This window comes from Urocitellus parryii, unplaced genomic scaffold, assembly GCF_045843805.1.
Source record: "Urocitellus parryii isolate mUroPar1 unplaced genomic scaffold, mUroPar1.hap1 Scaffold_40, whole genome shotgun sequence".
Lineage (NCBI taxonomy): Eukaryota > Metazoa > Chordata > Mammalia > Rodentia > Sciuridae > Urocitellus > Urocitellus parryii.
In genome coordinates, this window is record NW_027553586.1 from 7,357,694 (window position 1) to 7,375,505 (window position 17,812).

The window sequence follows — 17,812 nt, forward strand, 5'->3', positions numbered from 1 at the left end:
TTCTTGTGACTAGATTATATCTAGGAGCAACATATGCTGGTGACACTCTGGCCATAAACTTCCACACAATCCTCCATATTCTCTCTTTTCCCATGTGTCAGGTGAATAGAGAGGATAGAAGGAGTCTGATACCTGAGTTATCAGTTAAAGACAAGGTATCCATAACAATTAGCCAACTAGGAATACTGGCATAGGACTCTTGTATAAAGAATAACATTATGGGAAGGAACTAAGATTTAGGGTGTTTTTGTAAAGGTGTTCAGACTCCCCACATAATACAGACTTCAAACTGTCCTCTCAATTATCTGCAGTTTACCTACTTTCGTAAAAAGAGGTTTTTTAGTTAAAAGAGGTTTAACTTGATTTAAAGAGAGGAGATTCGATAAATTAATTTGCCAGTATTTTTTTACACAAGTCCTTATTAAAATAAGTAATTCAAATGAATTACACGTTAACTCAGTGAAATAAAGTCTGAATTGAACCTACAATATCCACCTTCAGTGCAAATGCAAAATAACACAATGCTTCCATTTTTAAGGCAGATAAAAACTTAACAAACATGAAATATAGGTTGGTTGGTTGGTTTTCCATGAGACTTTTCAATCAAACCAATAATATAGATTTGGAGCTAACTGATATGTGTTGAATTTCCATTATTTGTCAGTTCTTCATACACTTTGCTTTTTTTAAGATTCACAGAAACTCAGAAATCAGATGTGTATGCATATTTGGCAAAAAGGGGGCCTGGAAAGTAGTTTGATATTTAGACTGATATTTACTAAGAAAGAAAAAAGAAAGTAATCCATTATAAATCAATTGTATACCTGTGATGGTTTTGATTCCACAGATATAGCATTAGTTTGGGTTTTATATGTAGATTTCTGTAGATCTCTGATATTCCTATTGTCTTGGCATATATACTGCATTATTCTATGAGCAGCTTATTAACTTTGACACATTAATACTAATCTTTCCTCAATATTCTTCAGTTCTCAGTCTAATCTATGGCACAATTAATGCTAACAGAATTTTTACTGTGTGTGCAATGTTGTATGTTTATAAACATGTTAAAAGATAAACTCCATGTTATTGGGGACTTTCTCAATAAAAAAGATGGGATATAAGGAAAGCAGCTGGAAAGAGCTGCCAAGAAGCTATTCATTCTACACAATAAAAATAGCAACTGACACTTAGTGTAAAGAAAGCCCAGGTACATGAACTCATTTACTCCACATAACAGTTATGAGGAATTATACACTGCAGACTGAATAACCTGAATCTCACTTGTGAATCTCAAGACAAATTGGAAATTTAAGGCTATTTCGATAAGATATTATTTCCAGGCATGATTCAATTAGGTTTAGAGCACAAAAGTTTATGTTAGCAGTTAAGATAAAATGAATAAGCAAAAATTACTTGTGAATAGTAGCATAACTTTATTTTCCATATAGGGAAGAGAAACTTAAAAACGCAATATCCAACATCCAACTCCAAAAGTGTGATGAACTCCAAAGCAAAAATATTAAGGTTTTACCACCTAAAGATTTCAACACTAAACCTGAAATTTTAACCTAAGCTCATAATCTAATAGAGGAATTTTATTAAAAAATTAAGTTACTTATTCATAGATATTAAAATATGCAAAGAATTCCATGTGGTTGAAAATACACAAAAATATTAATGCTGTCTCTCTTAGGATACTAATATTATGGAAAATTTTACTCTCCTCTTTAAATTTTTTTTATTTTTTTCAGACTTTAATGCTATCTGAGAGATAATCACAGCTATTCTTTTGCCAATCCATCACTCCTTGGAAACACTTGTGCAGTTTTTTGCCAAGGAAGAAAGAGAGTTTCATGGAGCCACAGCAAAACTGTGCTCTGTTCCTTTTATAGTTCCTATTTCCTAATGAAATTGAAATTTCATTGACCAAATCATTAGGTAATTATTAAGCTCTATTTTAATTCTGGAGCGTATGAAAAGCCCAGCTCTGAGAGGTAAGTTGTATGTCTAGCCTTTCATGCTCAGGACAGTAAAGACAAGGGGCAGTCAAGCAGTTTAATCACTGAAAATTATCCACAATGATCAAATATAAATGATTAAATAAAGGGAGTGATGACATATGTAATCAGAAAAGCTGCTAAGGATCTTTATGAATATTTCATCTGGGAATTTCCTTTAAAAGATAAAATCATAATAATTATGGCCCAGAGATCATGTAATAATAATTATGATAGAGTTATAGTACTTTCAGATGTGGTGATACTTTAATATTAGTTGCCAAGCTACGCCACACAAATGTTTAATTCTTATGATTAACCAATCATAAGAAGCTTTTTTCCCTCCCTCAGAAGATGAACCAATAATAAGTGAACTCCCTCTTTCAGGTCTTGGAAGAAAACAGCCAAGTGAGAAGTGAGAGGGAAGAACATGACAGCGTATCAGAACTGAGGGAAAATTCCCTCATCAACTAAACCCATCCTGGGACGCCACATTCAGGCCATGACAGTCCTGTTATGTGGCCAGGATGGTGATCTGTAGAATAGACAGAAAATAAAAGGTATGGGCAAAAAGTACTTCTTGGTCTAGTATACTCAATAAATAGGAAATCGTATTCCCTCTGTAATTGTCCGGTGTTAGGAGCTCACATTATATCAAGCTGTATGTATATGTGGGAGGATTGGCCCCTAAATTAACAGCAAACTCAAAAGATAATTGAAGAGAGATTTGTAAAGGAAGAGTAATGAAAAATTTCAAAACAAAAGTAACAGACACTTTTCTACTTAAAACTATATGAGAATTTCACACTCCCCTGATATATTTAACTTACAGTCTGTTTTTCAAATCCAAATACTCCAAGTGGAGAATCATTCTGTGGAATAATCACAGTTACCACAACATCATCCCCCAGTCTGCCACCTCCAGCCACATGGATTAAGGAAATATTGAACAACTCCATGAGTTCAACCTCAGCATCATCAATTATGGTGATTTGTATCATTGCAGTAACCTACAAAAGAAAGGAAGAAAAGGAGAGAGGAAGAGAAAAATAGAGATAGGAAGGAAGAGAGGGAGAGGAGGGGAAGAAATATTGCAATAATTTTTCATTATATATATATTTCAATAGAAACTTAGAAACATGACACAAAAGAAAGAAGCAATAATTTTGCCTGTTAGATTTGTAATACTTTTAAAATCATGATATTTATAGTAGTTGAAAGTCAGAAATTTACAGTCTGCTATTTTTGAGATAAAACATTATAAATGTAATAAAATATAGTATATTTACAGATAGAAAAACAAGAACTTCTTAATCTTGAAAAAATATTATAAGTGTTATGAATGCTCTAACAACTATTGTACAAACATAAAACCTAGTGTGCTTTGTTTTATTACATGAAAGCAAATGAAACAATAAAAATTATCATTGACTTCTGCAATTCATATAAATGCTATTGATTTCAAATATATATGTATATATATATATATATATATATATATATATATATATATATATATATATTTAATGTAGGGGAAAAGAAAAGCAGGAAGAAAGGCCAACTTTGATTTTGGGTTTTTTTTTTAAGATTTTTTAAAAATCAGGATTTAATTCATTTCTCTGAGTTTATGTTAAAAGTTTTATAAACTTATAAATAACCTTGGTTCACCTTGTGATTTCCCTAGTGGTCATAAACCTATACTAGGTATATATTCAATATTTAAAGTCTCTTTTTGTATGCCACAGGTAAATTCCAATACTTTGATATAGATCTTTACCAGAAAATGAAGTTTTCTACCTAAAACCTTTAATTTAACAACAAGGAGAAGCAAGAAATCTGGATGTCACACTCAGATAAACGAAAGCTTGAACAAAATCAAAAGCTAAAATGGAAACGCATTAAAATGTGTGCACCTCAAATTGGTACTGCAGGATACAGACTGTCTTCTATATTGATGTGGACTTCAAGGATCAGGATGATACTAAGGATGTTGGAAAATGATGAGACTTCAACTATGTGCTCAGAATTACTACTGATGACGTAACTAAAGTTGGAAGGTTGCTTTGGTGAAAAATCAATTTTTAGTTTCTGCTTTTAATGTAAAAATCTCATGTACTTAACACTTCCTCCTCCATGTTAATAGGAAATGATGCAAAGTTCTAAATCTGATAATAGAAAACAAAAACTCACGATTTCAAAATCATTAACTATAATAGGTCTCTATGTGTAGAAAAATGTAGATTTGCATGCTTATCTTTTAACAGAATTTCCTGAGCCTCTAGCGGCAACCAATAAGTTTATGAATAATATGCAGATTTGTCAAGGCAAGAATAAAGCTACCTATAGATTCTGCTATATGAAGTTACTAATATTTTCATGGTTGTGCATATGCCTTTTCCACTTTTCATGGAAAATATTATAAAGATATCTCATTCTTATATATTACAAAACACCCAATTTAGAAAATTTATAATACTTTGGGAATATTTTGTAATTTTTAAGCTTGGTAGACCTAAGTCTAGAATGTCATTCATTTTTCAGGTTTTAATAAGATAAAGTAAGTTTGAGACATTAATTTAATATTTAAAATTTTTATTGGAAATTCTAAATTAAAATATGCATTTATAAACATTAGGAAATAAATAGGGAGGGTGAGGTTGTGGCTCAGTGGTACAGTGCTTGCCTAGCATGCACTAGATATGGGTTCAATCCTCAGCACCACATAAAAATAAAGATATTGTGAAAAAAAATGTCCTTAACCTTTATTAAAAATAAGAAATAGAATAAAAGCATTTGTGATCATAAATACATTCAAGTTCATCATGTAGGTTTTTATACACTGCAGGCACCTCTAAGTCAATCATTATCATGTTTTAGAATTTTTGGTTTTTAATGGAATCAGGTAGGGAAGTTATCAGGTAGGGAAGTTCAAAAAACGGTGAGCTAGGCACAGTGCCTATAATCCCAGTGGTTCAGGAGGCTGAGACAGGAGGATCATGAGTTCAAACCCAGCCTCAGCAACTTAGAGAGGCACTAAGCAAATCAGTGAGACCCTGTCTCTAAAAAATATATATATATATAAAAGAGCTGGAGGTATGGCTCAATGGCCAAATGCCCCTGAGTTCAATCCCCAGTATTAAAAAAAAAAGGTTGTAATTCTTGCTTCTTAAATTTCTCTTCCTAGGACCACATTTATTAATAATATCTGTGTTTGACTTGACACAGAAACATTCAGAGTTATAATAAAACTGGCAATCATTAATGCATGCTCATTTGGTAGATACCTATAAAATTCTTGAAGAAGAATCAAAAAATACTAACATGTTCATGACAAACTTACTTGCCCATCTGCAAATTCAAGAATCCCTTGAGATGGATTAAAATCTTCCAGGCCAGCAGTGCCTGGTATTGCTTTCCAATAAACATTTACTGTCTCGAAACTTCCAGCCAGCCGGACTACAGGAACCTGAAGAACGTTCAAGGGTGGAGGCACCTCATGAGCAGTAATAACTCCACCAACATCCTTGAATAAAGAACACATGTTGAAAAGTAAGACAAAAGGGGCAACTATCCTAAATCATCATCTTGTAACTTTTTTGCTTCCACTTATATCTCATACTTCACTCTTCAAATTATAAGTTAATAGAACGGAAATAGGCATGACAGGTCTTTAGAACTTTTACTCTGAAATTTCACAAAAAAATAAACTTGATGAATCATTTGAGCTGGTCAAAGAGAACTAAGAATTAATTTGAAAGACAAATTTGGCTGTTCATCTATTTTAAAATACCTACAAGCAAAGCCAATTGTTTTTGCAGAAAAAAAAACTGAACAAATCATCAGGGATGAGCTTCTACATTACTATAAATATATGAAATTCAACTCACCCTAGTAACATGAAATATAAAAATTCCTCTGGGATCATCATTTTCCTCAATCGTTATCTCAGCTGTTTCCATTCCTGGTCTCTGTACACTTGGCTGCTCTGCAGAGAAGTCAGAGTTCACCAGGTTTACCTCAGTGATGATGATGATAAATCCTTCTTCCAACTCAGGAGCATCATCCTGGGAGGTGGGGTAAAAGAAAAAAGTGCTTTGCTGTTTTCGGTTGTGTTTGTGAGGTGAGGTCTCACTATGTAGAGCATACTAGTCTTGAGCTCCTGGGCCCAAGAAATTTTCCTGCCTCAATCTCCCTTGTAGCTGGAACTACAAGAATTAACAAGGATGGTAGAATATGATAGACATCATCACCCAAAGTACACGAATTGGTGTCAACATAATTTATATACAATCAGAGATATGAAAAATTATGCTGTATATATGTAATAAGAATTGTAATGCATTCTGCTGTCATTTATTTTAAAAAAATTACAAAAAGAATAAACCATCACTCCCAGCTAATTTTGAAAGAAAAATATTTAATTTGCATTGGAAACTTGATATTATTCAGTATGGAACAAATGAGTTCATCTACATGAATGAGCAGCTCTATCACACACAAAAAGATTCATATTCAACTGTATACATTCTCACTGACAACTTCAGGATCCATGGGATGTTCAAGATTAAAGGCAATGTTTCTATGGAATGCTCATTCTCATTAGCAAATAAATAAGTTTTCAAAACCTATCCCACAAATTTTATTGTTGAGGTACCAGGGAATGAACCCAGGGACACTTAACCATTGAGTCACGTCCCCAGCCCTTTTTTTTAAATTTTTAATTTTGAGACAGGGTCTCACTAAGTTGCCTAGGGCCTCACTAAATTGCTGAGGCTGCCTTTGAATTTGCAATCTTCCTGCCTCGGCCTTCCAAGCTACTAAGATTACTGGTGTGCACCAAAATGCCTGACCTATCCCTCAATTTTAACATGTATTGAATATGCCTTTCATATATAATATTCCAAGAGAAGTTTAGTAAATTTTACTTTTCCTTTAAAAATCAAAGTTCTAGACCTGTAAATCTAGATGTAATACTATATTTAATTCATTATTAAAGGTTTTTTTTTTGAACATGGAATAAAATTTCAAAACATAAAAAGAAAACATGTAGAAAGGGAAAGGAAACCACCTTCCTACACTATTCCTGTATCTTTCCCAGACAGTCCTCTTCAGAAGTCACTACTAGCAGGAAAACTAATGACATTTACTAATAATATAGACATTTATAATAATCAACATATAGTGTTATTAATATTACAATGTACTATTTATTAATACCTTAGTTGATTTAAGTGCATAGTGTTGGGAATCAAACCTGCCACATGTTAGGCAAGTGTCCTGCCGCTGAGCTATATTTCCAGCCCCAATAATTATAACATTAATACAACTATTGCCACTTTCAGTTTTTTGTGTGCATGATTATAGATTCTTCCTCCCTCTCCCTCTCTCTCTCTCTCTCTCCCTCCCTCCCTCCCCCTCTCTCTCTCTCTCTCTTTTTTTCTCTCTTTCAATATGTAAATATAGATATACAGAGCAAAAACTAGACCTAAGCCATCTGAATATTAATCTGGATTCAAGTAATTGTACCCTGAAATGAAATTATTCCCCTATCAAACCAACAATAAAAATAACTAAATTGTTCCATTTTTTCAGATATTAGTTTAAAGCAACTAAACAATCAACATAATAGTACAGACAGGCAAATAATTAATCCAAATACAATGTTTCAAAGTTCACTCAAATTTGTCATTTTTGTAAGCTAGTTATAAAATATTTATTTATTCATATTAAATATTTATTTGGGTGAAAAAATTACTCACATTTTCTATATTAAAAGGATCATTAAAAATAATTTTTACCTGTAAGAACATCACAATTTTACATTGAAAAGCATTTTCTTTTCTTTTCTAGCATATTTATTGCCATCCATACTTACTGGCAAAATGGCAACATTCACATGAGTTTCTTTTATGTTTTCTTTCATTATTATTGTTGTTTCTTGCAGTACATAATCTTCATTTTCAATAGCTTGATTATTTGTGTGTAGCAAGAAACTGGGTTTCGCCTTCAAGTGAATGGCAATGTCCCCAAAGAACCCTTTATCTCGAACAACGTACAACTGCAGATTGGTGATGTTCTCTATGAGACAAACATGCCTCTAGTCAGTATGCTTTTCTGTTTGCTGTCAATGTTGTTTCAAGTTCTCAGTGGAATGTTCTGCACTATCCTTTTAAACAGGTAAGCAAACAAGTAAAACAAATACAGTACATACTCCCAAGGAGTATTCTGTCCATTGTCCCCAAAGTTGTGCTGAAAATCACCATCCATTCCTAGCATTCTGTCTAATCCCTCAGCTCTGATTCCACACGTAGCTTCCTGTGTTGTACGTGTCATATTGAAATTGCTGAAAGTCTTAGGGAAGTGCATATGTAAAGTTGAACAGAGGTTATATGTTTAAAAGATTCTTGAAAATAAATAGTGAGATACATGAGGACATCATTTAATGACTAATGATTAGAATAAGAGTAATCCATGGGATGTTCAAGAGTAAAGGCAATGTTTCTATGGAATGCTCATTCTGAGCATATACTAAAGTTCACATACTGAGGTGTCTCTCTCAAGGTTCAAATTATTTCACAACACCTACACTTTATTTCAATTCTTAGATTTTTAAAAAATTGTCATATAAAATGCAGTAAAAATGCCTGTCAATATTCACCTGCAGGTCTATGAATTTCTAATGACTAATGCTGTGTCTTTCTTTCCAAATTCCACAGTGAGATTCCTGGCAATTGCTAGGTATTTAAAAAATGTGTGTTAAATAAAAACATAAATGGCTTATTTTATCATAAGTGTATTGTTTCAGTTCTGAACACATGGAAATATAAAGACCCAGGAAATACTACATGTCATTTTTTTTCCCATCAACTCTTCCAATGAAAGATATTTGAAAGTTGGATATCCACACTGTTATCTGAAAATGTTAGAATCATCTCATAGTGTATTCTAAATACATATTATGTTTAACCTTTTTTTAAAATACATCAAATGACCTTCATCCATAAAATTATATTTATCCAACAATACAAATAGTTATTTAGGTGAAGATTTCAGCACTTAAAAGAAAAATAACAAGGACTGACCAATGTACACTTCACAGGATAAAATTTTTTCTCATTAATCTTTTGGATTAAGCAATTTATACATTGATGTGATGTGCTTCTCACTATGTTGTCAGTGCACCATACAACTACTAAAAATGTAGAGAGAAAATATGGTTGAGGAAAACAAACAATGAAGAGAAACTCAAATAAAAAACAGTTACCTCTATTGCAATGACTTCACTAAACTGTTAACATTTTTACCATGATAGTATATCTTTAAAAATTGAAAGTATTTTTAAAAACCTTATTGCTAAGTAGTCACATGATCATAAAATTTGAAGAACAAAAATGGCTATGACTTGTCAAATTGGAAAAGTCATATAAAAATAGAAATTTGCATTTTTTGTAAGCATCAAAAGTAAATTCATTTTTTACTAAAGCCTGAAAAATATGTAACTGAATTTACCTTTAGGCTCTGCTACTCTGGTGAAGAGAGACTTGGCATGCCAGCCCATGAAGCCATAGGGAGAGTCACTGGGCAGAGTAGTTATTACGGACTTGTTTCTTTTCTGATCAATAGTAGCACCTTTTGATGGGTCCTCAACCCGTTCTGTGGCAATTTGGGTTAGTGTTATGATCACAACCTCTGATAACTCTGGTATATCATCAGCAAGAACAGTTAGAGTAATTGTAGGCAGTGCCTGGCCTTCAGTAAATGAAATCTAAAATTTTAGAGAAAGATTTTATTTATCCTGTCATTATCACTCTGCAGTAAGGATATTAAAAAGTTTGATTTTCTTTCAATTATGATACAATTTAACAAAGAGTTTAGCAACAATATGTTATTATACAAATAAAAAGCTTTTACATTAAAAATAAGAAAGGTAGGAAAAAGAAAAAGTAAACCATTTCTAAACCTAAGCTAATAAATCATATAGTCAAGTTGTCATATCCTGGAGCCTATATTTCTTTCTAATTTAGTGTACAAAGTCTTTCTGAAAATCTGCTAGATAACACATGTAAAGTTCTATAAAAATAAAAGAAGGCGGCATGCCAGCTTAAACATTTTTCTCTATAGAATTTTTGTCAGGATTGCTACTCCAGATAGAAGCAACACTTAACAATGAGTCAACCGAAGGAAAGAGAGAGAGAGAGAGGGAGGGAGGGAGAGGGAGAGAGGGAGAGAGGGGGGAGAGAGGGAGAGAGGGAGAGAGGAGAGAGAGAGAGAGAGAGAGAGAGAGAGAGAGAGAGAGAAACACAAATCATAGCATTTCATCACTGAGGCAGGAGCTGGTCTCATATATCAACAGTAATCATAATTTGTATGTGTCTTCTACAATTTTTGAACATTACATACCACTCCCGAGGTAGGAAATATGTCATCAATACTTCCATCAGCTTCCCATGCTACAGTTATAAGGCCATATGTGCCTTTTCAGCGCTCAACATTCAAGGTTACCAGGCTATCTTGATCCATTTCTTCTATTTGCTTAAATAATGAATTCTGAAAAATACACCAAAAGTCACATGGATTGACTTGAAATCACCTAAATATAGTCTTTTCTTTATTTCATGTTATTTTGCTTTTGTAGATTTCATGGTAATAAGCAATGTGAAATAGTAAATTAAAATAACAGTTAAAAATAGTAAAGTAAGAATGACTATAATTTTATTTTTAAACATACAGGTTTAAGTAAATAAAATACTAGTCAATAAAGATTTAATTTTATAGAATTATTTTTATTTTTGTTCTATATTTTTCAAATTTTGTTGAGTGAACATATTATTAATTTGATAATCAGAAAGCATGTTCTTTTATAAAATAGTACATATAACATGTAAAAAGTTTGTAGAATGGAAAGGACATGGAGTCAGGTGAGCAAGAAGCCTTTCCCCCAGAGTAAGGTCTGGCAATCCCTCTAGGTCTGTTCTTCCTAATGGTAAAATGTGTTGGACCTACAAGGTCTCCAGCTCCCACCCCAGTGCAGCACATCATAAGAATGAAGGTGCCCCTTCCAATCATTTGCAAATGTAACTTTATGCTTAAATTCACATCCTCTAACCTATTTCTGTTCATGGTGTTTCATATCTACCTAACAAACCTTACAACTACTTTACCAGCCAGAAATCTTCCTTTGCTTTATATTAGAATTTTTTTCTTCTCACCTATGCTTCCTAGCCTCTTATCATTTTTCCAAATTAATTTGTACCTCTGTGACTTAATATTCTTCACTGAACACACAACAGAAGATCTCTTGCCAGCCATTTAATGAAATTTCCTTCAAATGAATATTTTAGATAATCCCTTCTTACAATATATCCTTGGCTTCTCAAGGGTAATAAGAAAAAAATATGGAGTTTTAAAGATTTTTTCTTTCCAGTAAGATTTTTCATGTCTTTTTACTATGATAATCTGAAAAGAGACCCCCCCCATTAATTTCTTAAAGCTTATGAAAGCTTCTATTTAGAATGCTAATTTCAGTAAAGATCCTATCCTACAATGATACTTCACACAGTATTTTAACAAATTGTTACAGATGTTACAGAGTAATAAAATCTTGCTCAAGGCAAACATTCCTGAAGAAAACGCCTTGATTTTAAAATATGCATATAATTTATTCAGAAAAGACAATGCCTTTTTAAAAGAAAAAACATCCTCTCTGGCTCTATATTTTCCATAAAGGAAGGTTAGTTAAATGAGGTCTTCATGCAGCCAGAAATATTCAAGATGTTCTTGTCATCTACTACACCTCATCTTGAAAGGAGACTGTCCAGACAAAAAAGAGCTGTGTTGAGAAATTCTGAAAGGACTAAAGGAATCCAGGGTACTTACCTTGGCATGGTGACACCACAGTGATTTAGTGTCTCTAGACAATTTTTAAACAAGGTTCCTAAAGTGGAATCTACCGTGCCCATACAATTGAGGATAGTCTGTGCTCTCTATCTGAGGATAGTCTGTGCTCTCTATCTGCAGAACAGCTTCAAGGTAAGAAGATGGACACATGCTGCAGAACATGAGGGTTCTTGTCCCAGTAATGCAGCTCTGCTCTACATACTTGTCTGTTGTCCTGCAAAGGCTGTAGAAATGTTCTGTACCCCTCCACATGCAATGACATGATCATTGAAGCACCCTTGCAAACAACTGACTGAGGACATTAGAATGTCCAAAGCTTGTCATCTTACATCCCCCAAACTTGCTCCTCTCACAGTTGTTCATATCTTGGGGAAGGGTAAATTCATGCTTCCCATAGCTCTGCTTATTTGCTGAATTACTGCAATAGTCTCCTGAATTACTGCAATAGTCTCCACACTCCTGTGGGTGTGTCCTTCCCACTCACAGTATGTGTTCAATATTATAGTCAGAGCATTCTTTTCACAATGAATCAGTTCACACATTTCTTCTACCCTAACCCCTAAGAGGGCAAACTCAGTACGATGCTAAATAAGGGACTTGTGTACAACAATATTGACATAGCAGTCCTGATTGTTGTCCCTAAAAAGGCCAGCTCACAGGCTGGTCCTCAGCTAGTGTTTGGGAATATGAATTTCAGGAGGGTTCCCACCATTCTCAGAACTTCTGTTTTTGGTACTGGAGGATGAACTCGAAGATACTTTACCGCTGATCTATGCCCCAAACCCTTGTGTTTTTTATTTCTAGAGAGGATCTCCAGGAGAATCTTTGTCTTTTGATCTTCCTGCCTTAATCTCCTGAGAGAATGATACGATATCCACCACCACACCCTTCTCTATTCCCAGAGGTCTCAAGTTGCTCCCTGTGCCCAAGCTATTTGTACAAATAATGTGATTAACTAATATCTGTTTTCCTTCTGGAAGTGTAGAATTTTGGTATGTGCCAGGCAGATGGTAACCACATGACCAACTGCCAATTAAAACCTTGGGAACTGAGTCTCTAGTGAGCCTCTGGTTGGCAAAATTCCACGTTGTAACAACTGGATGCTATGGAAATGAGTATGTCCTGTGAGACTCTGCTTTGAGGGGATTCTTGGCAGTTTACACCTGGTTTCCTCTGACTTCACCCATGAGCATTTCCCCATGGAGAATTTTGAGTTTGTATCCTTTGCTTTCATGAATCATAGCTATGAGTATGATTCAACACTAAGTATATGAGTGCTCCCAGTGAATCATCAAAACTATGGATGGTCTTGGGATCACAGGCCCCTGACTAGCCTCCTGGACCTATCTCCCCCTCCTACACTGACTGTAGCCAGTGACTTCCTTGTTGCTCTATAAGGACAAGAGGGCACTGCAGGCCTCTCCTCTTGGTAATGGGTCCCTGTCTGAACTGTTACTACCCCAGATGTCAATATAATTCAATTTTCAACCCCTCCAGGCCTATGCCCTTCTGTAACTCCATACAGCCCTTCCTGACCATTCTATTTTATATTTCCTATCTACAACCCACACCCCTTCTTTCATGCTCCATATTCCTTCTCTGCCAGATGCTTCTCAACAGCACTAGCACCGCCCAATATAGTACATGTTTTATTGTATCTTTGCCTATTGACAGTGTCTCCTTGATCTCCTCTAGGATAATGAAGGTAGAGATTTTTATTGTTTCATTCTCTGACATCTTTAACATCTGGCAGAATATCCATAACATAGTGTTTATTAAATATCTGCTGCATTTATGGAATAAATGAAAAACCAACTGATCAGGTTTGTTGCCCAGTTCTGGTCAATGAGAGATAAGAAGTTTTTGAGAGGCTTTGGGAAATTTCTTCTTTAATCAAAATGGGATATAAAGTATCTTTCTGTCCCTAACTGGACATGAATAAAAAGCAGTAGCCCAAATAATAATATCAGTTTTCAAACAACCAATGAAGGATCCATTTTGAACTAACAAAGTAGAGAAAGGGAAAGGACCTCTATTGACACAGTACAATCTCCAACTTCTTTCTCTGTGGACATGCTCTTAACATTTAAGCTAATATAAATTAAGTTTTACTTATATGTAGAAGATTTCAGAGGAAGAGAGATAATAGCTGTAGATATAACTCTAGTTCAAAAGTCAGAATACACCTAGCAAATATAATACATGATGCAACATGAATGGCTGTTCTTTTGCTCACTGGCAAAAGCTGATAAAGGCTGTGTGTGGAATATATTTAAAAAGATTAGCATGGCTGGTTTTCCTCAAGACAAGACATCTGCCTATGTGCAATGTACATATAGTTACATCTCTCTTCCATCCTCCCCACAATAATAAAATTTTATGTGATATGTATGACACAACACAGTGTATAGTGTATTAAACAGTCTGTCTCATCATTGCCCTCTGGTAAAAAGGCTAACAGCAGAGCCAAACTCCTGGACCAAGAATAATTAATTTCAAATTGAAATAAAAAGAATAACTACAAAAAAATTAGGACAAGTTGATCCAGAGGCCCCATTGTGTAAGACAGCAAATTCCAAGATGCCAGCAGAATTCACCTTAGAATGCAGAACAGGGGATAAAGCCATGGCAAAGGAAAAGAGAACGGCTGCAGGGAGTATGACTCACTCACCAAGTGCAGAAAAGTCCTAATTTATAAATGAGAATGAACAAAATCACTTTGACTTGCGAGTATAAAATCCTTAGTATCATTACCTGAGCAAATCCAACAACTCCATAGGCATCATCATTAGACAGAATAGTTATTTTCACATAGCCATTGCTACCAATCTCTGCTCCACCTTTGGGATTTTTAAGCTGAACTTTGAAGGATTCTTCTTCTTCTGGAACTACATCATCAAGAATATTTACTGATATTGTAGCTTCTCTGTCCCCAGGTTCAAATATCAGTTCACCTGAACTAGCATAAGAAGCGTACATAAAATAAGTTAACGACAACAAATTTAAAATACACACATACTAGATTACTCATGAAACACATTACACTGAGTAATATTAAAGTTTTGGAAGAATCACATTTCATAAGTAAATTTTTAATTAAAATTATGTATATAGTACTGAAGAACTTCATAGAATTCATATTAGAGATATGGATAACATCTCTATTTCTGGCTTAAAAATAGCTGTTATATTTTATATATTCCTCAGTCATTGAGGCTTAGAAATTTGATGCCATATGAAATTTTAGTGAGCATACAGACACCTTGCATAAGTGTTGGACCTACCTAGGAATAAAGTCAGACTGGCTAGAGATGTAGGCCAGCTCATACATGTGTGAGTGGACAGCTCCCACAGCAGCAATTAAATTCTTGCTTGAATTAAGGGACTTTACTGTAACAGAATATGCATCCTGAGCAGAAGGTGCTTCCAGAACAAATTAGAACTGATTCAGCTCTGAATTCCAGCAGTAAAGAGCAGACCCTTCTTGGCCAAGTACAAGTATGTGGACTGCAAGAAAGAAAGAAAAGGCATCTTGGGGTGAAAAGTGAACTCATTCATACACTGTCTCCCCCATTTCCAAAGCAAAACTTTTCCCAAAGTTCCATTTGGACATCTCAAATTAAGTAAATATAATGCTATTTCTAAAAGTACCTAAATATAAACAATAATTTATGAGTGCTGTGGAATAATCAATCCAGCTGGACAATGCACCCACATGCATTTAAGAGAAATGAAAACACTGTCTGGTAGCACTGACATGGGTTTTGTATTCTTAAATCTATCTCAATATCTATAAAGTACTTTTTAAAAATATATATATTTTTAGTTGTAGTTGAAAACAATATCTTTATTTATTTATTTTTCTGTGGTGTGAGGATGGAACCCAGTGCCTCATACATGCTAGGCGAGTGCTCTACCACTGAGCCACAACCACAGCCCCTATAAGTAATTTTAAAGTAAAAAATATCCATAATCACACCAGTAAATGTTTTAATTTTTATATTTTCCTCTCTGGTCACTATATTAATTTATATCTGACAGTTATAAATAGTAAAAAATTGTATAAAAAATCTAAATTAAGAATTTTATCCCATATTTATAGTTTTACACAGGATTATATGTTTATATGTTGTTGTGTAGTCTATAAATTCATAATTTTAATGCATAGATAATAATATGTAGGGTTGATCTTCAAGATATATTTAATAATTTCCCTACATTGGCTATCTGTTGTTTTACATTTCATTTCCAATATTAAGTAAAGACAGAATTTTTATTATTTCAATAGATAAATTATTCAAGGTTATTAGGCCAAAGTGTATGAACAAATTCATGACTCCTAAAGTATATTCTGCCAATGCTTTTTGAAATGTTATCAGAAAAGTGTATTTTTATTAAATTCAAAGCAATGGCACACATTTTTATCTACAGAAGTTGGGAAGGAAGAGGGCATACATGTTGTATATAATACTAAACAATCTTGAGGCTTAATACTGGCCAAGGTGGGTAGGGGGTCCATATAGAAACATCCAAATTCCAGCACTTAGAGAAACTCAATGGAACATAAATTCCCAAATAAAACTGATTGAGTGTTAAATTAGCACATGGGACCAGAAATCATGAGGGTCTTCTAAACTGTTAGCCCATAAGTTATAGTGGCAAACCCCATATCCTAACTCCTACATATCAAGAACTACTGACCATATTTGTTTACAGCAATTAATTTAAGTACTATTATAGTTTGTAAATGTTGTGTAAAAGACTAAGAAATGTCTTATTAACACACATGGACCTTTAACTATCCATATATTTTGCATAAAGCTTTATAAAACTGGAGATATTCAGAAAAAAATAAAACTCAAATGGATCTGGAAGCCCTCAAATTTAGCTGACACAGTCTCAACCAAGATCAAAACTAGAGTGATCTGAGCACCACTGATTTTGGTTCTCCACCTTCATAGATATTCCCTATTCACTTCTCAATTGGATTGGTATGAATAGGAAACAAGTTGATAATGAGATGTTCACATTAAAAATATGGGTGCTCAAATCTACTTACAGATACTCTTCAACTTGTAATGAAATTATGTCCTGATAAATCCATAATAAGTAGAGAATAGCATCAGTCAAAATGCACTCAATACTGTTAACCCACTGAACATCACAGCTTAGATTAACCTGCTTTAAATGTGCTCAGAAAAAGCCTCCAGTTGGGCAAAATCATCTAACACAGAGTCTATTTTATAATTGACTACTGAATGTCTCATATAACTAGTTGACTACAGTACATCACACAGAATGCAATCTGTGCTGTTTGTACCGTGAATATGGGGCCAACTGGAAGCTGCACTCCTTGCTGCTGCCCAGCATTGCAATCATGCTGCATATCACTAGCCTTGGAAAAGGTCAAATTTCAAAATATACAGTATGGATTTGACTGAATATATATCACTTTCACACCATCATCAAGTCAAAAACGGAAAATCCTAAGCACAGCCATTTTAAGTCAAGGACCATCTATATATACATATAATGAGTAGTTCCTAAGAAAGTAAACATTTATAACATTTCAAAAGCAGGAAATTGGGTCAGAGAATTGATAACAAAAAATCTTACATCTCTACTCTGGGACATGGAAGTGTAACTAGTACTCATACTCTTCCATTTAGCAAAACAATAAAAAAGCAGAAGTTATCTCAAAGAAAGGCAACCAGATAAGACAGTTTAAGATGTGTAGATAAAGAGAAGTTTGAGTACTGAATGGTAGAAAGTAAGTATTCTTAACATTTACAGATGTGAGACTTTAAGAATGAAGACAGTAAGAGACAGTGTGGCCAGGAAGAGCTACATACAAAGGAAGCAGCAACATCAGGAGAGAACTGAGTTCCAGCATAAGTAGAAGGGAAGATTTTGAG

General features: G+C 34.0%; 1 pseudogene; it reads right to left on the reverse strand.

The window, feature by feature from the left end:
• LOC144252332 (transport and Golgi organization protein 1 homolog) overlaps window positions 1-17,276 on the reverse strand; it is an 80,267-nt pseudogene extending 62,991 nt beyond the window's left edge.
• Between the last annotated feature and the right edge of the window lie 536 nt (window positions 17,277-17,812).